The sequence below is a fragment of the Hydra viridissima genome, unplaced genomic scaffold (assembly GCF_058129835.1).
Source record: "Hydra viridissima isolate aposymbiotic clone 2 unplaced genomic scaffold, HvirCarnegie_v1 scaffold_21, whole genome shotgun sequence".
Taxonomy (NCBI): domain Eukaryota; kingdom Metazoa; phylum Cnidaria; class Hydrozoa; order Anthoathecata; family Hydridae; genus Hydra; species Hydra viridissima.
In genome coordinates, this window is record NW_028324320.1 from 35,134 (window position 1) to 58,556 (window position 23,423).

At 36.8% G+C, this 23,423-nt stretch overlaps 8 non-coding genes across 8 annotated transcripts; 4 read left to right on the forward strand and 4 right to left on the reverse strand.

Annotated features, from left to right (window-relative positions):
* The first annotated feature begins 918 nt into the window (after positions 1-918).
* LOC149876369 (5S ribosomal RNA) lies at positions 919-1,037 on the forward strand. Its single transcript, XR_016448783.1, has one exon. It is a non-coding gene; the product is annotated as a 5S ribosomal RNA (ribosomal RNA).
* A 733-nt stretch (positions 1,038-1,770) lies between these two features.
* On the reverse strand, positions 1,771-1,942 carry LOC149876370 (U1 spliceosomal RNA). The gene has a single exon (XR_016448761.1). It is a non-coding gene; the product is annotated as a U1 spliceosomal RNA (small nuclear RNA).
* Positions 1,943-3,676: 1,734 nt separating this feature from the next.
* Positions 3,677-3,795, forward strand: LOC149876371 (5S ribosomal RNA). Its single transcript, XR_016448784.1, has one exon. It is a non-coding gene; the product is annotated as a 5S ribosomal RNA (ribosomal RNA).
* Positions 3,796-4,528: 733 nt separating this feature from the next.
* On the reverse strand, positions 4,529-4,700 carry LOC149876372 (U1 spliceosomal RNA). Its single transcript, XR_016448762.1, has one exon. It is a non-coding gene; the product is annotated as a U1 spliceosomal RNA (small nuclear RNA).
* Positions 4,701-6,429: 1,729 nt separating this feature from the next.
* On the forward strand, positions 6,430-6,548 carry LOC149876373 (5S ribosomal RNA). The gene has a single exon (XR_016448785.1). It is a non-coding gene; the product is annotated as a 5S ribosomal RNA (ribosomal RNA).
* Positions 6,549-7,281: 733 nt separating this feature from the next.
* LOC149876374 (U1 spliceosomal RNA) lies at positions 7,282-7,453 on the reverse strand. The gene has a single exon (XR_016448763.1). It is a non-coding gene; the product is annotated as a U1 spliceosomal RNA (small nuclear RNA).
* A 1,734-nt stretch (positions 7,454-9,187) lies between these two features.
* LOC149876375 (5S ribosomal RNA) lies at positions 9,188-9,306 on the forward strand. The gene has a single exon (XR_016448786.1). It is a non-coding gene; the product is annotated as a 5S ribosomal RNA (ribosomal RNA).
* Positions 9,307-10,039: 733 nt separating this feature from the next.
* LOC149876376 (U1 spliceosomal RNA) lies at positions 10,040-10,211 on the reverse strand. Its single transcript, XR_016448764.1, has one exon. It is a non-coding gene; the product is annotated as a U1 spliceosomal RNA (small nuclear RNA).
* Between the last annotated feature and the right edge of the window lie 13,212 nt (positions 10,212-23,423).

Here is a 23,423-nt window from a genome sequence, read left to right on the forward strand (position 1 = left end):
CCTCGAATGGATCTAACCGTCAAAATTGAGTAACATCTGCAGACAATTTAATGTTCTTCTTAATGACCCTAAGTTTGTCTCTTAAACGCTAGTTATCTCATCAATGCTCCTTACTTTACAAAAGCAACTTTAAAGTTGACGCGAAAAGACTCGATTTATGAACTCAGCCATCATCAGCAGCAGGTAAATGTAGTACTTTAGATTAAAAGCACTTTTTCCTACGTAAGAAGTTACGTGCTGTTACTAGTCTTTTAACAAGCGTACCCGAGGGACTCAAAAAAGGTGAAATTGAATTTTTGCATCTTGACGTATAGTATATCTAAAGATTGACATAAGCAACTCTAACCTATACTAAAAGCGAGCTCTTTCTTTTTCTTCTAGTTTAGAACTTTTTTTTTTTACAAAATAAACTCCATGAAATAAACTAATCGATGGCTGCACCAAGAATAAAACAGGAGTTTGTCTTCTCACCGAGCTCCATTTTAAAAAATGTAAGAGTATATAGTAAAAAATGACAAAGTTAACACAGTTGTGAAATGAAAAAAAAAAAAAAAAAAAAAAAAAAAAAAAAAAATTTTAGAAAAAAAACGTTTAAAAGTTAAACCTTAAAGTGGAGTTTCATGAGTATTTTCCCAAACACCTGTATGCATTTGAATGTAACAAAGTCATATAAGTAATGAAAAGCGTTTACATTCAGCTTCCAATTGTTTTAGCGTAGTTTTCCTCTTGATCTAGGTGTTTAGAAATGTGTTCCGTTCCACAACGACGGTCCCTGGTGCACAGGCTCACAAGGTGTATTTCTGTCTCCTCCAAATATAATCCTGCAAAAATGTATTTGTTTACTGTAATATTTTATCAATTAAAATTCCATGATGAGGCGTTTACAGTATAAAGTCGTTAATGGGTGACAACCTCTTCGCCTACGACCATACCACGGTGAACACACCCGTTCTCGTCCGATCACGGAAGTTAAGCACCGTCGGGCCAGGGTAGTACTTGGATGGGTGACCGCCTGGGAACTCCTGGTGCCGTAGGCTTTTGTTTTGCCCTAGCCAAAACAAAATAATAGCTTGAAGTGCGTGTGTGAGTGTGTGCCTTTTATTTCTGCAAATCCGTGTTTGAGACTATTGCTATTGGGTAAAAACGAACACGCATGCTAGTTGACCAACATTTTAAGTTCAATGTTTTGGGGTTGCTAAGGTGCTTCCCAAAAAAGAACAAACGTTAGGGTTGGGTCCACAAGGAAGCCAAAACAAGATAGTACTACACTAGTAGACAGCATAAAGACATACCTCTCCAATGAAGTGCATGCACATTCAAAGCAAATCAGAAGTTCCGAAGAAAAAGTGTAAAGCAAAACCATTCTCGGCAGCCATTGTTATTGAACATAAACTTTAACCTAAGGGAGAATAAAGTAAGAGAATTTGGTAAAAATGCGTCATAGGTCACGTGGATGTACCAAATTCCTCACTTTTGCGCGGATCCAGCGTAACATGAATAGAAAGTGTGCACGCACGTGACCTTATTGGCACCCATCCATTGGTATTCTATAAACACAAAGGAAACTTAATCTCCGTAAGAAGTTAGCTCCATAATGCTCTTGTAATGTAACACTTAACGGAGAAAGAAAATTGGCAAAAGTTGCAGAAGCCGGAACTGGGCAGCAGCACCTGCAGTTAAAAAAAGAAAAAAGGGAGCGCTCATTGCGTCTAATTTAGGAGCCTAATGTTTAGGCTCGAGAAGCGATGCTTTTGATTGCATCGTAAGAGAAAGGGGCGAGCGCCAACGCAGGCCCCCACAGCCAGAAAGTGTACGGTCGAGTTACCGACGTTAGCGGTAATCGCAGTCAACCCAGAGTCAGCCCAGGCGAAGTGCAATGCAAAAGCCTCACCCTGGAAGAAGCCCCATGTTGATCAGGTTTGCTTCACCGTCAGGTAAGTATGCTTTTTCCCGCTATCTAACGTTTTCTCACTGTAAGTAAGTACGAGTTGGTCGATTCGCTGATCTCGTGCTCGTGCATAAACGGTTGATGCGTCCGAAGACGATGTTTCGCTTTTGTACATTTGTGGTTGCCCTTCCCGAAGCCCCGAAACTAACGAAATTCGACAGTTAAAGAGTTGACATGTACCTTAATACACAGTGACTTAGTAGAAGTGTGTGTTTTTTCCGTGCCTATCGAGGCGCTGAGAAAGGTCGAGCTTTAGTAAATATTCAAATGCTTGTGGCGAGTGGTTTGTCCCCATGCCTTTTTGTTGCCGTACAATTGAAAAATCAGTCAGCTGGGCTCTTCAATTACTGGCCTTCAATTAATCAGTCAGCTGGGCTTCAATTACTTGCTAAACTAAGGTATTGTCAGTATTGCAGTTGGACAGTACATTTTGTCTCAAATTTTCACTGTTCAACTCAATTACTTATTCATTCCTATTTGTTTTCGTATTCCAACATGAATTCGTTTAACCGACCGGTAAAAATGACATGCACTTTCTACTTCCCTTTCTTTCGTTTTGTTGGTCCCTGAAATCTGCTCTTAAAAGTTGTTTCTTTTTTGAAATCTGCTCTTCAAAGTTGTTCTTTAAAACTGCTTTTGGCAAATCTCCTTTTGAAAGTTCTGCTTGTGTTCGTCACGCTTTGCTAAATTGTTAAAAAGAATCAATGAGTTCGTCGTTACCTTTGTTTTCTGTTAACCCATGCCCATGCTTCGACGTAAAAACGTTGGTAAAAGTCATTAACTAAACTTGGCTTCTTTTCCTTTTCCTCGAATGGATCTAACCGTCAAAATTGAGTAACATCTGCAGACAATTTAATGTTCTTCTTAATGACCCTAAGTTTGTCTCTTAAACGCTAGTTATCTCATCAATGCTCCTTACTTTACAAAAGCAACTTTAAAGTTGACGCGAAAAGACTCGATTTATGAACTCAGCCATCATCAGCAGCAGGTAAATGTAGTACTTTAGATTAAAAGCACTTTTTCCTACGTAAGAAGTTACGTGCTGTTACTAGTCTTTTAACAAGCGTACCCGAGGGACTCAAAAAAGGTGAAATTGAATTTTTGCATCTTGACGTATAGTATATCTAAAGATTGACATAAGCAACTCTAACCTATACTAAAAGCGAGCTCTTTCTTTTTCTTCTAGTTTAGAACTTTTTTTTTTTACAAAATAAACTCCATGAAATAAACTAATCGATGGCTGCACCAAGAATAAAACAGGAGTTTGTCTTCTCACCGAGCTCCATTTTAAAAAATGTAAGAGTATATAGTAAAAAATGACAAAGTTAACACAGTTGTGAAATGAAAAAAAAAAAAAAAAAAAAAAAAAAAAAAAAAAAAAAAATTTTAGAAAAAAAACGTTTAAAAGTTAAACCTTAAAGTGGAGTTTCATGAGTATTTTCCCAAACACCTGTATGCATTTGAATGTAACAAAGTCATATAAGTAATGAAAAGCGTTTACATTCAGCTTCCAATTGTTTTAGCGTAGTTTTCCTCTTGATCTAGGTGTTTAGAAATGTGTTCCGTTCCACAACGACGGTCCCTGGTGCACAGGCTCACAAGGTGTATTTCTGTCTCCTCCAAATATAATCCTGCAAAAATGTATTTGTTTACTGTAATATTTTATCAATTAAAATTCCATGATGAGGCGTTTACAGTATAAAGTCGTTAATGGGTGACAACCTCTTCGCCTACGACCATACCACGGTGAACACACCCGTTCTCGTCCGATCACGGAAGTTAAGCACCGTCGGGCCAGGGTAGTACTTGGATGGGTGACCGCCTGGGAACTCCTGGTGCCGTAGGCTTTTGTTTTGCCCTAGCCAAAACAAAATAATAGCTTGAAGTGCGTGTGTGAGTGTGTGCCTTTTATTTCTGCAAATCCGTGTTTGAGACTATTGCTATTGGGTAAAAACGAACACGCATGCTAGTTGACCAACATTTTAAGTTCAATGTTTTGGGGTTGCTAAGGTGCTTCCCAAAAAAGAACAAACGTTAGGGTTGGGTCCACAAGGAAGCCAAAACAAGATAGTACTACACTAGTAGACAGCATAAAGACATACCTCTCCAATGAAGTGCATGCACATTCAAAGCAAATCAGAAGTTCCGAAGAAAAAGTGTAAAGCAAAACCATTCTCGGCAGCCATTGTTATTGAACATAAACTTTAACCTAAGGGAGAATAAAGTAAGAGAATTTGGTAAAAATGCGTCATAGGTCACGTGGATGTACCAAATTCCTCACTTTTGCGCGGATCCAGCGTAACATGAATAGAAAGTGTGCACGCACGTGACCTTATTGGCACCCATCCATTGGTATTCTATAAACACAAAGGAAACTTAATCTCCGTAAGAAGTTAGCTCCATAATGCTCTTGTAATGTAACACTTAACGGAGAAAGAAAATTGGCAAAAGTTGCAGAAGCCGGAACTGGGCAGCAGCACCTGCAGTTAAAAAAAGAAAAAAGGGAGCGCTCATTGCGTCTAATTTAGGAGCCTAATGTTTAGGCTCGAGAAGCGATGCTTTTGATTGCATCGTAAGAGAAAGGGGCGAGCGCCAACGCAGGCCCCCACAGCCAGAAAGTGTACGGTCGAGTTACCGACGTTAGCGGTAATCGCAGTCAACCCAGAGTCAGCCCAGGCGAAGTGCAATGCAAAAGCCTCACCCTGGAAGAAGCCCCATGTTGATCAGGTTTGCTTCACCGTCAGGTAAGTATGCTTTTTCCCGCTATCTAACGTTTTCTCACTGTAAGTAAGTACGAGTTGGTCGATTCGCTGATCTCGTGCTCGTGCATAAACGGTTGATGCGTCCGAAGACGATGTTTCGCTTTTGTACATTTGTGGTTGCCCTTCCCGAAGCCCCGAAACTAACGAAATTCGACAGTTAAAGAGTTGACATGTACCTTAATACACAGTGACTTAGTAGAAGTGTGTGTTTTTTCCGTGCCTATCGAGGCGCTGAGAAAGGTCGAGCTTTAGTAAATATTCAAATGCTTGTGGCGAGTGGTTTGTCCCCATGCCTTTTTGTTGCCGTACAATTGAAAAATCAGTCAGCTGGGCTCTTCAATTACTGGCCTTCAATTAATCAGTCAGCTGGGCTTCAATTACTTGCTAAACTAAGGTATTGTCAGTATTGCAGTTGGACAGTACATTTTGTCTCAAATTTTCACTGTTCAACTCAATTACTTATTCATTCCTATTTGTTTTCGTATTCCAACATGAATTCGTTTAACCGACCGGTAAAAATGACATGCACTTTCTACTTCCCTTTCTTTCGTTTTGTTGGTCCCTGAAATCTGCTCTTAAAAGTTGTTTCTTTTTTGAAATCTGCTCTTCAAAGTTGTTCTTTAAAACTGCTTTTGGCAAATCTCCTTTTGAAAGTTCTGCTTGTGTTCGTCACGCTTTGCTAAATTGTTAAAAAGAATCAATGAGTTCGTCGTTACCTTTGTTTTCTGTTAACCCATGCCCATGCTTCGACGTAAAAACGTTGGTAAAAGTCATTAACTAAACTTGGCTTCTTTTCCTTTTCCTCGAATGGATCTAACCGTCAAAATTGAGTAACATCTGCAGACAATTTAATGTTCTTCTTAATGACCCTAAGTTTGTCTCTTAAACGCTAGTTATCTCATCAATGCTCCTTACTTTACAAAAGCAACTTTAAAGTTGACGCGAAAAGACTCGATTTATGAACTCAGCCATCATCAGCAGCAGGTAAATGTAGTACTTTAGATTAAAAGCACTTTTTCCTACGTAAGAAGTTACGTGCTGTTACTAGTCTTTTAACAAGCGTACCCGAGGGACTCAAAAAAGGTGAAATTGAATTTTTGCATCTTGACGTATAGTATATCTAAAGATTGACATAAGCAACTCTAACCTATACTAAAAGCGAGCTCTTTCTTTTTCTTCTAGTTTAGAACTTTTTTTTTTTACAAAATAAACTCCATGAAATAAACTAATCGATGGCTGCACCAAGAATAAAACAGGAGTTTGTCTTCTCACCGAGCTCCATTTTAAAAAATGTAAGAGTATATAGTAAAAAATGACAAAGTTAACACAGTTGTGAAATGAAAAAAAAAAAAAAAAAAAAAAAAAAAAAAAAAAATTTTAGAAAAAAAACGTTTAAAAGTTAAACCTTAAAGTGGAGTTTCATGAGTATTTTCCCAAACACCTGTATGCATTTGAATGTAACAAAGTCATATAAGTAATGAAAAGCGTTTACATTCAGCTTCCAATTGTTTTAGCGTAGTTTTCCTCTTGATCTAGGTGTTTAGAAATGTGTTCCGTTCCACAACGACGGTCCCTGGTGCACAGGCTCACAAGGTGTATTTCTGTCTCCTCCAAATATAATCCTGCAAAAATGTATTTGTTTACTGTAATATTTTATCAATTAAAATTCCATGATGAGGCGTTTACAGTATAAAGTCGTTAATGGGTGACAACCTCTTCGCCTACGACCATACCACGGTGAACACACCCGTTCTCGTCCGATCACGGAAGTTAAGCACCGTCGGGCCAGGGTAGTACTTGGATGGGTGACCGCCTGGGAACTCCTGGTGCCGTAGGCTTTTGTTTTGCCCTAGCCAAAACAAAATAATAGCTTGAAGTGCGTGTGTGAGTGTGTGCCTTTTATTTCTGCAAATCCGTGTTTGAGACTATTGCTATTGGGTAAAAACGAACACGCATGCTAGTTGACCAACATTTTAAGTTCAATGTTTTGGGGTTGCTAAGGTGCTTCCCAAAAAAGAACAAACGTTAGGGTTGGGTCCACAAGGAAGCCAAAACAAGATAGTACTACACTAGTAGACAGCATAAAGACATACCTCTCCAATGAAGTGCATGCACATTCAAAGCAAATCAGAAGTTCCGAAGAAAAAGTGTAAAGCAAAACCATTCTCGGCAGCCATTGTTATTGAACATAAACTTTAACCTAAGGGAGAATAAAGTAAGAGAATTTGGTAAAAATGCGTCATAGGTCACGTGGATGTACCAAATTCCTCACTTTTGCGCGGATCCAGCGTAACATGAATAGAAAGTGTGCACGCACGTGACCTTATTGGCACCCATCCATTGGTATTCTATAAACACAAAGGAAACTTAATCTCCGTAAGAAGTTAGCTCCATAATGCTCTTGTAATGTAACACTTAACGGAGAAAGAAAATTGGCAAAAGTTGCAGAAGCCGGAACTGGGCAGCAGCACCTGCAGTTAAAAAAAGAAAAAAGGGAGCGCTCATTGCGTCTAATTTAGGAGCCTAATGTTTAGGCTCGAGAAGCGATGCTTTTGATTGCATCGTAAGAGAAAGGGGCGAGCGCCAACGCAGGCCCCCACAGCCAGAAAGTGTACGGTCGAGTTACCGACGTTAGCGGTAATCGCAGTCAACCCAGAGTCAGCCCAGGCGAAGTGCAATGCAAAAGCCTCACCCTGGAAGAAGCCCCATGTTGATCAGGTTTGCTTCACCGTCAGGTAAGTATGCTTTTTCCCGCTATCTAACGTTTTCTCACTGTAAGTAAGTACGAGTTGGTCGATTCGCTGATCTCGTGCTCGTGCATAAACGGTTGATGCGTCCGAAGACGATGTTTCGCTTTTGTACATTTGTGGTTGCCCTTCCCGAAGCCCCGAAACTAACGAAATTCGACAGTTAAAGAGTTGACATGTACCTTAATACACAGTGACTTAGTAGAAGTGTGTGTTTTTTCCGTGCCTATCGAGGCGCTGAGAAAGGTCGAGCTTTAGTAAATATTCAAATGCTTGTGGCGAGTGGTTTGTCCCCATGCCTTTTTGTTGCCGTACAATTGAAAAATCAGTCAGCTGGGCTCTTCAATTACTGGCCTTCAATTAATCAGTCAGCTGGGCTTCAATTACTTGCTAAACTAAGGTATTGTCAGTATTGCAGTTGGACAGTACATTTTGTCTCAAATTTTCACTGTTCAACTCAATTACTTATTCATTCCTATTTGTTTTCGTATTCCAACATGAATTCGTTTAACCGACCGGTAAAAATGACATGCACTTTCTACTTCCCTTTCTTTCGTTTTGTTGGTCCCTGAAATCTGCTCTTAAAAGTTGTTTCTTTTTTGAAATCTGCTCTTCAAAGTTGTTCTTTAAAACTGCTTTTGGCAAATCTCCTTTTGAAAGTTCTGCTTGTGTTCGTCACGCTTTGCTAAATTGTTAAAAAGAATCAATGAGTTCGTCGTTACCTTTGTTTTCTGTTAACCCATGCCCATGCTTCGACGTAAAAACGTTGGTAAAAGTCATTAACTAAACTTGGCTTCTTTTCCTTTTCCTCGAATGGATCTAACCGTCAAAATTGAGTAACATCTGCAGACAATTTAATGTTCTTCTTAATGACCCTAAGTTTGTCTCTTAAACGCTAGTTATCTCATCAATGCTCCTTACTTTACAAAAGCAACTTTAAAGTTGACGCGAAAAGACTCGATTTATGAACTCAGCCATCATCAGCAGCAGGTAAATGTAGTACTTTAGATTAAAAGCACTTTTTCCTACGTAAGAAGTTACGTGCTGTTACTAGTCTTTTAACAAGCGTACCCGAGGGACTCAAAAAAGGTGAAATTGAATTTTTGCATCTTGACGTATAGTATATCTAAAGATTGACATAAGCAACTCTAACCTATACTAAAAGCGAGCTCTTTCTTTTTCTTCTAGTTTAGAACTTTTTTTTTTTACAAAATAAACTCCATGAAATAAACTAATCGATGGCTGCACCAAGAATAAAACAGGAGTTTGTCTTCTCACCGAGCTCCATTTTAAAAAATGTAAGAGTATATAGTAAAAAATGACAAAGTTAACACAGTTGTGAAATGAAAAAAAAAAAAAAAAAAAAAAAAAAAAAAAAAAAAAAAAATTTTAGAAAAAAACGTTTAAAAGTTAAACCTTAAAGTGGAGTTTCATGAGTATTTTCCCAAACACCTGTATGCATTTGAATGTAACAAAGTCATATAAGTAATGAAAAGCGTTTACATTCAGCTTCCAATTGTTTTAGCGTAGTTTTCCTCTTGATCTAGGTGTTTAGAAATGTGTTCCGTTCCACAACGACGGTCCCTGGTGCACAGGCTCACAAGGTGTATTTCTGTCTCCTCCAAATATAATCCTGCAAAAATGTATTTGTTTACTGTAATATTTTATCAATTAAAATTCCATGATGAGGCGTTTACAGTATAAAGTCGTTAATGGGTGACAACCTCTTCGCCTACGACCATACCACGGTGAACACACCCGTTCTCGTCCGATCACGGAAGTTAAGCACCGTCGGGCCAGGGTAGTACTTGGATGGGTGACCGCCTGGGAACTCCTGGTGCCGTAGGCTTTTGTTTTGCCCTAGCCAAAACAAAATAATAGCTTGAAGTGCGTGTGTGAGTGTGTGCCTTTTATTTCTGCAAATCCGTGTTTGAGACTATTGCTATTGGGTAAAAACGAACACGCATGCTAGTTGACCAACATTTTAAGTTCAATGTTTTGGGGTTGCTAAGGTGCTTCCCAAAAAAGAACAAACGTTAGGGTTGGGTCCACAAGGAAGCCAAAACAAGATAGTACTACACTAGTAGACAGCATAAAGACATACCTCTCCAATGAAGTGCATGCACATTCAAAGCAAATCAGAAGTTCCGAAGAAAAAGTGTAAAGCAAAACCATTCTCGGCAGCCATTGTTATTGAACATAAACTTTAACCTAAGGGAGAATAAAGTAAGAGAATTTGGTAAAAATGCGTCATAGGTCACGTGGATGTACCAAATTCCTCACTTTTGCGCGGATCCAGCGTAACATGAATAGAAAGTGTGCACGCACGTGACCTTATTGGCACCCATCCATTGGTATTCTATAAACACAAAGGAAACTTAATCTCCGTAAGAAGTTAGCTCCATAATGCTCTTGTAATGTAACACTTAACGGAGAAAGAAAATTGGCAAAAGTTGCAGAAGCCGGAACTGGGCAGCAGCACCTGCAGTTAAAAAAAGAAAAAAGGGAGCGCTCATTGCGTCTAATTTAGGAGCCTAATGTTTAGGCTCGAGAAGCGATGCTTTTGATTGCATCGTAAGAGAAAGGGGCGAGCGCCAACGCAGGCCCCCACAGCCAGAAAGTGTACGGTCGAGTTACCGACGTTAGCGGTAATCGCAGTCAACCCAGAGTCAGCCCAGGCGAAGTGCAATGCAAAAGCCTCACCCTGGAAGAAGCCCCATGTTGATCAGGTTTGCTTCACCGTCAGGTAAGTATGCTTTTTCCCGCTATCTAACGTTTTCTCACTGTAAGTAAGTACGAGTTGGTCGATTCGCTGATCTCGTGCTCGTGCATAAACGGTTGATGCGTCCGAAGACGATGTTTCGCTTTTGTACATTTGTGGTTGCCCTTCCCGAAGCCCCGAAACTAACGAAATTCGACAGTTAAAGAGTTGACATGTACCTTAATACACAGTGACTTAGTAGAAGTGTGTGTTTTTTCCGTGCCTATCGAGGCGCTGAGAAAGGTCGAGCTTTAGTAAATATTCAAATGCTTGTGGCGAGTGGTTTGTCCCCATGCCTTTTTGTTGCCGTACAATTGAAAAATCAGTCAGCTGGGCTCTTCAATTACTGGCCTTCAATTAATCAGTCAGCTGGGCTTCAATTACTTGCTAAACTAAGGTATTGTCAGTATTGCAGTTGGACAGTACATTTTGTCTCAAATTTTCACTGTTCAACTCAATTTTTTATTCATTCCTATTTGTTTTCGTATTCCAAAATAAAATAGATTATAAACAACAGAGTTGTTTTCTTGTGAAGAAGACATGTTCTTTTCATTAACTGCAACTGATTTTTTATAACCTTTCTTTTCGTCTGTCTATTTATTCGCCCATTTCCTTGATCAATTACGCCCTGAAACCATCTTTAAACGATCATGTAAATATCTTTATCTTTGGAATTAAGATACTGAGTTCTTACTGTTGCTACTAGAATAAAATGAAAATTAATTTAAAAACTCAATTTGTTTTTTGTTTATATATAATTTATTTTTAAGTGATTTTTAAGCTTTTATACGTATACTTTGCAAATCAAGAATTACATTAACTGGTTAGCAGTGTTAAAAATATGTGCATATGATAACCGAGAGCAATTAGCTTATCAGTTCAAGACAAACTTCTTTATGCTCTTATAGAATCATATAAATGAATTCTAATAAATCAAGGTTTCCATTGGCAATTAATGTCTCTAGTTTTCACCAAAATACGGCATTAATAAGTTCAAGTCACCAAGGGAGAACATAATATCTTACAAATTTACATAATATCTTGCAAAATTCACGACTAATGACAACGCTGATAATTGTCATAAGTACTAACATATTATATACTTTCTTAGTGTTATAAACATATTTTTGTAAATATAAAAATACGGTTGACTTTAATAGACTAAAAATTTACATAACTAGTAATACTTACATAGTAAGCACTTAAACACAAATGACAACATTGCAACTTAATCTTGCCCATTCCAATAGCTATCATCTTACTTGAAGATCCCTTTAGATTACATAAAATGCTAAAATTTTTGGAAAACATGGCTCCCAACACACATCGTATGTATTTTGGACGTTCAACTTTACTGCTAATAGAACGCAGATATTCGACCTAAAAACAAATAATGCTACATATTACAACTTTTTTTTATTTAAATTATTTTTTCAAAGGTAAATGAAAATGTAATGCGGTATAATACAACCAAGGTTTTATTTAATTACCTTTGATAAATTACAATTATAAGACTTATAAAAAAACTTATCTTTGATCTTATATAAATAATAGTTACTAGTTTAAACGCAACCTGTAGACTGCTAGAAACATTATAATATAAAAAACAATTTTAAATTTTATAGAGAGCCATATCAGATTTCGTCCACTGTGTCACGAAATGACTATTAATTCGAACCTCTTGTACCGATAAAACCCTTTGGAGGTTTGAGAGTACACATGTGTAGAATTACACTAGAGTTGGTTCTGAAATCTTTCATCATTGTCCGAGAAAGAAAAATCTGTTTAAAATTTCTAATTTTATGCTTACTTAATAAGGTCAGTAAACTAAGAGTTTTTTTTTCTTTCTCAAAAATACTGTCTATTTTGGTTACTTGTTTTGCAAATAGTACATAAAAAATATTTTAGCAAAAAAATAATTAACTCCAAAATTCCGGGAAAAACCTGCAAACAGTTTAGAAACCGTTTTAAAAGAACAAGGTGTGCGTCATTTTTCAAAATGCCTAACCAAGCAAAAACTCATGAAGACAACAGGAAAACTGTCTGTTTTCTCTGTATGAACAAAGCTAACAGGCAGCTGACTGATTTTATGATTAAACGCAGTCAAGAAATTTTGGGCCAAAGAATCAACTTTGAAGACCAAAGAGTACCAATTGGAATCTGTGAAAACTGTCGAGTAAGTCTCAGAAGAAAAGGTGAAGGGAGAGATGTCCAACTTCCTTCCTTGCCAGACTATCAAAACATAAAGATCCGTCCTGCAACAAGAGAATCAGCATGTGATTGCTTGATTTGTAGTGTGGGAAAAGCAAAATTCAGAAGCCCTCAGATAAGTGGAGCAACAAACACTGCCAGTCAGCTTATAGAACAGCCAATTGTTGAGAAAAGATGTTCAGCATGCTTTTCATTGATAGGAAGAGGCATCCCTCATGTCTGTACTAAAGCAATGTTACGACAGAACTTACTCGAAGTTGCAGAAAAAGACAAAAAAGCAGCAGAAAGAGTGGCTGTTTCTGTAATTGCCAACAAAGTTCCTTCCCCCCCATGGCACTGTCCGTCTCAATCAAGGAGTAGGAAGACCCTTTCCAGGTAAAAACTGCAGGTAAAAACTGTACTTTTTAAACAAAAAAAACTTTTGTCAAAGGGCATAGCAATAAAATATACACTATGAATTTCGGAAATGATACAATGGTAACTTTCTGTGATTTTTTGCAGGTCGATCGCGACAAAGAGAATTATTTCCTTCATCTACACCCACCTTGACTGCACAACATCTAGTACAAGTTCAAAACCAGATTGGTCTTTCAAATAGAGGAATGAATATGCTTGCTTCAACTCTAAACAAAGTAGTTCCACAGCGTGTTGTGGAGAAAAATTTCAGAGAAAAGTTTGAATCTCTTGGAAAGCAACTTTCTGACCTCTTTGTCACCTCAGTAATTACTGATACATCCAAAAGCACTAGCCAAGAGTCTAAACATTTATTGGTGTACTGCAATGAAATGGAGTCATTAAGAAACACTGTTGCTGAAGTCAGAGGCCCTCAGTCAGACCAGCTTATTAAGGTGGGGATAGATGGTGGAGGCGGGTTCGTGAAAGTTTCTTTTGGTATTATGAGCTTAGAAACACCAGATACTTCTCCTCCATCAAAGAAACCTCTCTTTAAAAATTTCAAAGACTCAGGAGTGAAGCGTCAACTTTTGGTGGCCATTGCAGAAAATGTCTCTGAAAACTATGACAATGTCAAACAAATCCTGGATAAACTGTGTTTAGAGAGAATGTCTTTTGTGTTGTCATGCGACATGAAGCTTGCTAACATAATTTGTGGCTTGCAATCTCACTCTAGTGAACACCCTTGCACCTGGTGTGACATTGAGTCAAAGAATCTTCATCACAGTGGTGAGCTTCGAACATTTGGCTCCATTCGTTCTGATTTTGAAGGCTTCCAAGCAGCCGGTGCCCAAACAAAAAAGGCAAGGGACTTTCAAAATGTTGTTCACCAGCCAATAATAAGATTTTATGATGATACTCTTGTCCTAGATTTTATTCCTCCTATGGAACTTCACCTTCTTATTGGTGTTGTGAACCACCTCTTTAAGAACCTCTGTCAGGTTTGGCAAAATGCAGATGAGTGGCCAAAGATGATCAACATTCAACAACAACCTTTTCATGGAGGACAATTTGCTGGCAATGGTCGTCTTTTAAAGCATTTGGATCGGTGACGTTGATCAGTTTGTGAGAATTTCAATCCCAGTTTCTCGTGATGGTGCTCGATCCGCCCAATTTAACATTCATGCTCGAGCTGACATCAACGTAACTTTTTGTGGCAGCTTCATGAAGAGCCGTCGGTTTGTTCAAATTGATCGATTTGTGAAAATTTAAGTCCAAGTCTGCCGTTCCCACTGTAGTCCCATCCGACGAATGCGTGTCCACGTAATTTTTCGTAGCAGCGTCATGAGAAGTAGTCGGTTCTGCGAGGTTAATGATTTTGTGAGATTTAAAATCCAAATCTGCAGTGATGGTGCTGTTTCCATCTGTCCTGACATACAGATCGCTTGAAAGAGAGGTGGAATAAGGGTTGTATAAATACTGACCCAATTCTGATCTACCAAATTTGTCAATCATTTTTTATATGCCTCAGATTTTATTTTTCGGTCACCACAAGGTATTGATGACGTCTTGAAAGTCAAACCCTTCGTCCCATTTTTTCAAGACGTAAAGACACAAGTGACCACAGTAAACCGTGTATCCTTTTTGAATCCTTTCGCTGTTGTAATAAACAAGACTTTTTAAATGTTTAACGAGCTCGACAAGAGGAGGTTGACCATAAGAATCGAAACTGTATTTCTTATCACCGTCTTTAAACCAACACATCCAATGAAAACCACCTGTGCTCGAGTCTCCTGTATTCACAATACCGCATTCTTTTCTTCTCGGTTTTTTAGGCAATGTGTCTCTTTCAAAAACACCCTGAAAGCTTCTTATTTTCAGCTTCTTTGCAACCTCTATCAATTGAAAATTCGTCAAAGCCTCGTTTGGCAATTTTATTCCTTCAACGTTGATCATTTTTAAATTCGCGCAAAATTTAAAAATCACTTTTGACTTAACAAATCTTCATCAGTCTCTCCCAAATCCAAATCGCTCATAATGCTTTGAACAGAAGAAGAAGGCGCATTTTTTGCAATGACCACTTCGAGAATTTTAACCTGAATGGACTCAATCTGAGAGCTATTAAAAACACCTTCAATCCTCAAATATGCAACAGCAAAACACCTTTGACGAAAATAATTCAAAGCTTTTACAACACTCTTATTCTCCCTTTTTAAAAACAAGGAAGTAATGCTCGTTTCTTTTGTAAACAACTTTCCGAAAAGAATACCGTTTTGACTCTCTGATCTCTTCTTAAAGATAGACAAGTCCTCAGTCATTATTTTTTTAGTTCTTCCTCCTTTTTTCAACAAGGCTGTCTTATGGATGACTTGCTCGCGAAGAAATTTTGATATTTTCTGTAACCTCCATAAACTTTTCCTATTCTGATGTAGCACCCTTTTTCTCGTCAAAAGCAACAAAAGACATGGAATATCCTGTCAGCTCTTTTGTCTTGGTGTCGAGGTTTTTAAACACACCCAAAGAAAACAAAACGGGTGTTTCTAAAACGAAAGGACCTTTTCCACTCGCATACTCGTAATACAACGTAATCTTTTGGTACTGAATGGGCTTTGTGGCTGAATAAATCTCCCCAGCCAATAATTTGCTCTCGTCAAAATTTTCAATCGTCACAAAATTCATCTTTTTTAATAGAAAGAAAAATTTTATTTAGATCAATTCAAAATTCGACGCTTTGACTTTATCCTGCTCCCTGACTTTATTTATTTTTCTTCGAGCATATTCAAACATATCCTCCATCACCATGCCGCTTTTTTCAAAACGAATCCCTCCACACTTTATTTTCAACTCAAATTCATCCATTCGACGAATAATGGTGAAATCCAAATCATTTTCAAAGCTGTAAATCTTGTAATGGTGTTTTTCTTCATAAGGCGAATAATAATACGACTCCTCGTAATCTTCCGTCTTAAGGTACTCATTTATAAAAGGCTCAAACAAAACCATCATCTTGCTCATTTTTTAATGGGAAGGAAAAATTTTTTTTGGGAAAAGATATGGCCAATGTCGCTCGAAAGCAAACTAATTAATTCTTTATTATCCACCCACGAATTAAACGAGTCTGGGTATCCCAACCATTTAACCAGTGATTTGCTCTTGGTTCTGCGAACGATTTTTTCAATTCTGAATATGTCTTGATGCGTCTTTTGCATCTCCTGCTCGTAAAAAGTGCCTTGAATTTCTTCACCGTTAGCATCAGCGATTTTATACGTGGGAGGATCCGTATACTGCCCTTTTGACACGGTAAAAACCTCTTCAGTCCATCTCGGCGTATACCCCTTTTCAAAATGAGACTTCTTTTTTGTGATCCTCTCTTTGTCACCCATTAAGAATTTCGGTGCTGCTCTTTCTTTCTGTTTGCCATACAGGTTGATCCAGACTTTATTTTTATTCTTTTCATCGCTGGCTTCAACTGGCGTCATTTTGATGGAAGAGTGTCTTGTGCTGTTATAATTTTTTACCATTTTGTCTAAAACGTCAATGTATTTATTGGTGTTGTTGGCTGAAAAATATTTAAACATTCTCTCTTTCATCGTTCTGTTCCATCGCTCAACGACAGAACTTTTTTCCTCGTTTTCAGTAGAATACAATTGCACACCCAACGCTCTCACATGCTTGTTGTAAAATTCTTTCCCTTTGTCCACCCACAAAATGGAAGTCATTGATTTGTCATGGAATATCGGTAAAAACAAAAGAAACAACAACGCGCTTTTGCCAAGAAGCATCCGAGGAATCATCGTTGGAAAGTCCGGTTGCGGGAAAACAACGTTGCTGCTCAATTTGCTCCTTAGACCTGGATGGCTGGATTATAACCGCTTGCAAGTCTTTGGCAAATCCCTTTTTCAACCCGAATACAAAATACTCAAAAGCACCTTTGAAAAAAAACTGCCAAAAGAAATCATCCTCCAATTGTTCAACATTCAAAACAAAATGGAAAAATTGAATTTAAACACAGAAGCCGTCATTGAAGAAGTCTCTAAAAAATGGAACGAAGAAACAGACATGGAGTGCAAATTTTTCGAAAGTGATGAAGACGTGCCTGAACCTGAATCCTTAGACTCGACCAAAAACAATTTGATGATCTTTGACGACTTGCAACTCACCAAGCAAAACAAATGGGAAAAATATTACATACGAGGAAGACACTCTAACGTCGACTGCTTTTACCTCGCTCAAAATTATTTCATGCTTCCAAGACAAACCATCTGAGAAAATGCCAACTTTATCTGTCTCTTTCCACTAGACCAAAAAAACGTCCACCACATTTATCAAGATCACGTTTCGAGCGACATGAAAAAAGAAGAATTTAAAAAGTTTTGCAGATATTGCTGGTCTCAGTCTCACGGATTTGCCGTTATTGATTTATCCTCCAAAAAAAGCCATGGAAAATACAGAAGCGGGTTTGACGATTTTTTTCTTTATCATCTTACACATATCGCTAAACCTCGAAGCCGAAATTCTTCTCTTTGACCGAAAAGAATAGCGCTCACTCAAATTCACGTTTAGAACGCTTTCCGTCGCCACCATAGTATTATACGAAAACTGGTCTAAAGATCTCACGGCGGTTTCCAAACTTCCCGCATTCAAAATCGACAAAGTCAACTCGCTACCACTTTTCACCGTTTTAAACGCCTTGCTCATACAACTCTCAACACCCACATGCAACGACTCATCAAAATCAAACACATACTCGTCAAACTTCTCTGCTAAAAGTTCCACTTCAAACATCAAATTTATCGTTGTTTTTGTTTTCACATGAATTCCTTCTTTACTTATATTCAAACACACCATCCTCATGTTATTGAACAAAAGATCAAACAACGCTTTCATTTCACCTGCATGCTTTGTTCTCTCTAAAAACATTTTTTTAAAAGAAGAAAATAATTTTAAATCATTGCGGTAAGATATTTTTTATGAAAACATAATCATGGCAAGAAATATTTTATAACAAGAAAAAATTTTATAACTTAACGGAAAGAAAACAACACTTTTTTTTCAAAGGTAAGTCAACGCATCAAAATTATTAACCTTAAGTATAGGAGAGGAGCCAATAGGAAAGGTATCAATGCGCTAGAATCGGCACTTCCTAGTAGTAACGTGTGATTTTAACACCAACCAATTTTGATTCATTATCAATCGATGAAGAAGTGCTTGAATGTCGGCCGGGTGAGGTCAAAATATATTTCAGGGCTGATCAAATTGATACTGATGACCTTAATGAAAGAAATAACTTTTCTGTTGAGTTTTTGAAAAGCTTAACTCCTTCAGGTATGCCACCTCATTGTTTAAAATTGAAAATTGGTTGTCTTATTGTACTACTTAGAAATTTAGATCTCAAAGCTAGGTTATGCAATAGTACTCGAATGAAGGTTTGTGCTCTTCAAAATGATAATATTGATGCAGAGGTTTTGACAGGTGTTTCTGGTAGTAAACGGGTTTTTGTTCCTCGAATTCAATTGGCTCCATCAGATTCTAATTTACCTTTTGTTCTGAAACGTCGTCAGTTTCCTGTCAGATTGGCATATTCAATGACAATTAACAAGTCAAGGTCAAACATTTGATAGAGTTGGGGTATATCTCAAAAAACCGTGTTTTTCTCACAGTGCCACGAAATGACTTTTAATTCGAACCACTTGTCCCGAGAAAACCCTTTGTAGGTTTGAGAGTACACATGTGTAGAATAACACTAGAGTTGGTTTTGAAATCTTTCATCATCGTCCGAGAAAGAAAAATCAATTTAAAGTTTTTAGTTTTATTGCTCAGAATAAAAATTTTACAAAAAAATAATTTCTTTAAAAAAATCTTGTTCTCTATTATAACATATAAATTTCTTCAACATATAATGTGTTTGCAACTCTAAACAAAGCAAAACCAAAAAAAATACATACAAACTATTCTTGAAAGACAAACAGTTTTCTACTTTCAGCTTTGAAATTCAAGCTGTGAAAAACATTAATGATTCTAGATACTTATACAAAATTATTCTACTCAATTGATTAAGAAGCAAGCCTTTATTAAACTCTTACATACCATATGTAATTAATAACTGTAAATGTCTCTTCCACAAATAGAAATCAAAATAAATGTTTACTGTTATACTCGATCAAACAGTTTCGAAGATTCCTGGGATAATCCCGATGGATGGCTGGCCTCTTGAAACGTTGCCAATGAAGACTGAAGCTGTGGTGAAGTGGCTCTATGGCTTGCCCAGAAAAGATGCCCAGAGAGTGGTTGTGGCGATCAATAAACTGTGTCACATGGAAGAAAACAGCATGTGCTTTGGGGGTAACACTTGTGTTTGGAAGGTTGAGATAGGAAGCTTTAAACTCTTCATTAAGCTCACAGTAGTTCTGTTGGAGTGTATTCCCAAAGCAGGCATGAATAACAGCATCAAATTTTCTGAGGGTTTCAATAAATGGAAATGCCAAAAAGCAAGCATGATTCTCTGCAAGTCGTTGAAGTGAGTCAACATTTCTCAAAAGCTTTCTACACTCTGCCAGCATATTGTCCTCCATGAAAAGGTTGTTGTTGAATGTTGATCATCTTTGGCCACTCATCTGCATTTTGCCAAACCTGACAGAGGTTCTTAAAGAGGTGGTTCACAACACCAATAAGAAGGTGAAGTTCCATAGGAGGAATAAAATCTAGGACAAGAGTATCATCAGAAAGTCTTATTATTGGCTGGTGAACAACATTTTGAAAGTCCCTTGCCTTTTTTGTTTGGGCACCGGCTGCTTGGAAGCCTTCAAAATCAGAACGAATGGTGCCAAATGTTCGAAGCTCACCACTGTGATGAAGATTCTTTGACTCAATGTCACACCAGGTGCAAGGGTGTGCACTAGAGTGAGATTGCATGCCACAAATTATGTTAGCAAGCTTCATGTCGCATGACAACACAAAAGACATTCTCTCTAAACACAGTTTATCCAGGATTTGTTTGACATTGTCATAGTTTTCAGAGACATTTTCTGCAATGGCCACCAAAAGTTGACGCTTCACTCCTGAGTCTTTGAAATTTTTAAAGAGAGGTTTCTTTGATGGAGGAGAAGTATCTGGTGTTTCTAAGCTCATAATACCAAAAGAAACTTTCACGAACCCGCCTCCACCATCTATCCCCACCTTAATAAGCTGGTCTGACTGAGGGCCTCTGACTTCAGCAACAGTGTTTCTTAATGACTCCATTTCATTGCAGTACACCAATAAATGTTTAGACTCTTGGCTAGTGCTTTTGGATGTATCAGTAATTTCAGAGGTGACAAAGAGGTCAGAAAGTTGCTTTCCAAGAGATTCAAACTTTTCTCTGAAATTTTTCTCCACAACACGCTGTGGAACTACTTTGTTTAGAGTTGAAGCTAGCATATTCATTCCTCTATTTGAAAGACCAATCTGGTTTTGAACTTGTACTAGATGTTGTGCAGTCAAGGTGGGTGTAGATGAAGGAAATAATTCTCTTTGTCGCGATCGACCTGCAAAAAATCACAGAAAGTTACCATTGTATCATTTCCGAAATTCATAGTGTATATTTTATTGCTATGCCCTTTGACAAAAGTTTTTTTTGTTTAAAAAGTACAGTTTTTACCTGCAGTTTTTACCTGGAAAGGGTCTTCCTACTCCTTGATTGAGACGGACAGTGCCATGGGGGGGAAGGAATTTTGTTGGCAATTACAGAAACAGCCACTCTTTCTGCTGCTTTTTTGTCTTTTTCTGCAACTTCGAGTAAGTTCTGTCGTAACATTGCTTTAGTACAGACATGAGGGATGCCTCTTCCTATCAATGAAAAGCATGCTGAACATCTTTTCTCAACAATTGGCTGTTCTATAAGCTGACTGGCAGTGTTTGTTGCTCCACTTATCTGAGGGCTTCTGAATTTTGCTTTTCCCACACTACAAATCAAGCAATCACATGCTGATTCTCTTGTTGCAGGACGGATCTTTATGTTTTGATAGTCTGGCAAGGAAGGAAGTTGGACATCTCTCCCTTCACCTTTTCTTCTGAGACTTACTCGACAGTTTTCACAGATTCCAATTGGTACTCTTTGGTCTTCAAAGTTGATTCTTTGGCCCAAAATTTCTTGACTGCGTTTAATCATAAAATCAGTCAGCTGCCTGTTAGCTTTGTTCATACAGAGAAAACAGACAGTTTTCCTGTTGTCTTCATGAGTTTTTGCTTGGTTAGGCATTTTGAAAAATGACGCACACCTTGTTCTTTTAAAAAGGTTTCTAAACTGTTTGCAGGTTTTTCCCGGAATTTTGGAGTTAATTATTTTTTTGCTAAAATATTTTTTATGTACTATTTGCAAAACAAGTAACCAAAATAGACAGTTTTTTTGAGAAAGAAAAAAAAACTCTTAGTTTATTGACCTTATTAAATAAGCATAAAATTAGAAACTTTAAACTGATTTTTCTTTCTCGGACAATGATGAAAGATTTCAGAACCAACTCTAGTGTAATTCTACACATGTGTACTCTCAAACCTCCAAAGGGTTTTATCGGGACAAGAGGTTCGATTTAATAGTTATTTCGTGACACAGTGTTCTCATGGTCAACTATATGTTGCATGTTCAAGAACTAGAGCATTTCATAGTTTGTTTTTCAAAATTGATAAACATCTCTTTCAAGGTATGGTAGGCGAAAAGTGTTACACAAATAATGTTATATTTTCTAATGTTCTTACTTTATAGTCTTTAGATTTTCATTTCGAAAATTTACTGTTTGTAGGTTGGGAGAACATTGTATGTATATTTTTATTTATTATTTTAATTTTTTTTTTTCATATTTTTTGATAAATATATCTGTCATTTAATATTGTTATAATATGTGTTTTTATGTGTTATTTAAAACCATATTTGTTTATAGTTGTATATATGTTTAAATTATGTTGTTTCCATGTTTTCAAAGTGGTGTGACTTGGCATTATGTCTAGCAAAATTGATAACTTTGCCAGCCAAGCGGTGTACTTATAGCAGAGGTGTGACTTGGCAGCATTTAGTGCCAGGCGGTGTTACTGCTTTAGAGCTAGGTGTTGTCTAGCCTTTTTTAATTATTTTGGAAACACATAATAATGTCTGTTAATGTTTAGCGTAATGTGTATGAGAGAGTATGCAACCTTGATCTTTAAGTCTAGGGTGTTTTAATGTCCTAAATTTGAAGTAATTGAATAACTAATATTAAATATAAAAACAAATATACTTTTATGTATTTATATGTTTAGTAAAAAGATAAATATAGTTAAATTTAAATTGGTTTTCTAATTTTGCCTTTCATATTTTAATTTGGTTAGTTGTTTTCGCTGGATTTTAGGATCAAGGGTGTAAATATTCTATTGTTATGTGTTATTGTTGTGCTGTTTTGTGTTGATAGACAACTTGGCTTACCTTCACGTTGGTGTCTATTGTTAAAAATGAATAATAGGTAGTTTCATTATTGGAACTTACTGCTTTTATTCATTTACTAAAAGCCAAGGCAACTTTATGCTGAAAATGCAATTTATATCTTAATTTGTTTTTTTTTTTTTTTTTTTTTTAGAATTGTTAATCCTTTTGTACTTCGAAACAGATTTTATAGTTACATTTTCATGTTTATAATGAACTGTCATGTAAAAATAGGTTACTATAAATAGGTAAATCGATTTTCAATTTTTATGTGGTGTTTTTTTTTTTTTTTTTTTTTTGTATTTATGGTATCATAAAAACAAAAATAAATAAATATATATATATCATATCATTTTCGATTGACGCATTGTTACGATTTATTAAAAGAAAACCTGACTTCCTTTTATTTTAAATTTTTGTCAGTTAAAATGATATAAATATAAGCAATTAGTTCAATTATTTTTAAATTTTGTCTATTTTATGCCTAATAATTTGTTGTACCTAACTTAGGGGATCTTTTTAAACGGGGGGGGGGGGGGGGGGGTCGCAACTAAAAACCTTTAAAAACATGAATATTGTAGTTTTGCGCATTTGTCAAATATCGAGTTTCTTCAATTTTATAAGGTATTTAACTAATTAATTAGCTTAGCTTGCATTTGCAACACTTTTGAGGAACGAAAAAATTCTTATATATGTTAAATTCTTACATATATTAAATTTTTATATATATTAAAAAGAAAAATTCTTATACATAGAAATCTTTGTTTTACATTTTGTTAATTTGGTAAATGGTCTTCATCAAAAACTTTTTCTCTTAATAAAAGTTAAAGTAACTATTCTCCTGGCCACCATTAAAGCAAAAACGGGGAAGGGAGGTCCTTTATCAGTGTCCTAATACTTAAGAGAATTAAATTTCGAGTAACAAAAGGAATTTTAAGTAAATGGTAGCAAATTACCGTTTACTAAAAACTATTGAAACAAAGAGGCCATACATAAAAATGGTCAGAAAAGAGGCCACAATATAAAATTGGTCTGTGTTAAACAGACTTAACAAGGCCTGGGTGCGGTCAGCTTTGTTAACAAACAAGAAAGTATGTCAGGTTAAAAACTAAGAACGAAACGTAACCTTTAAAAGCCAATATGAAACTTTTTCCGAAGCTAAATGTGATAGTAC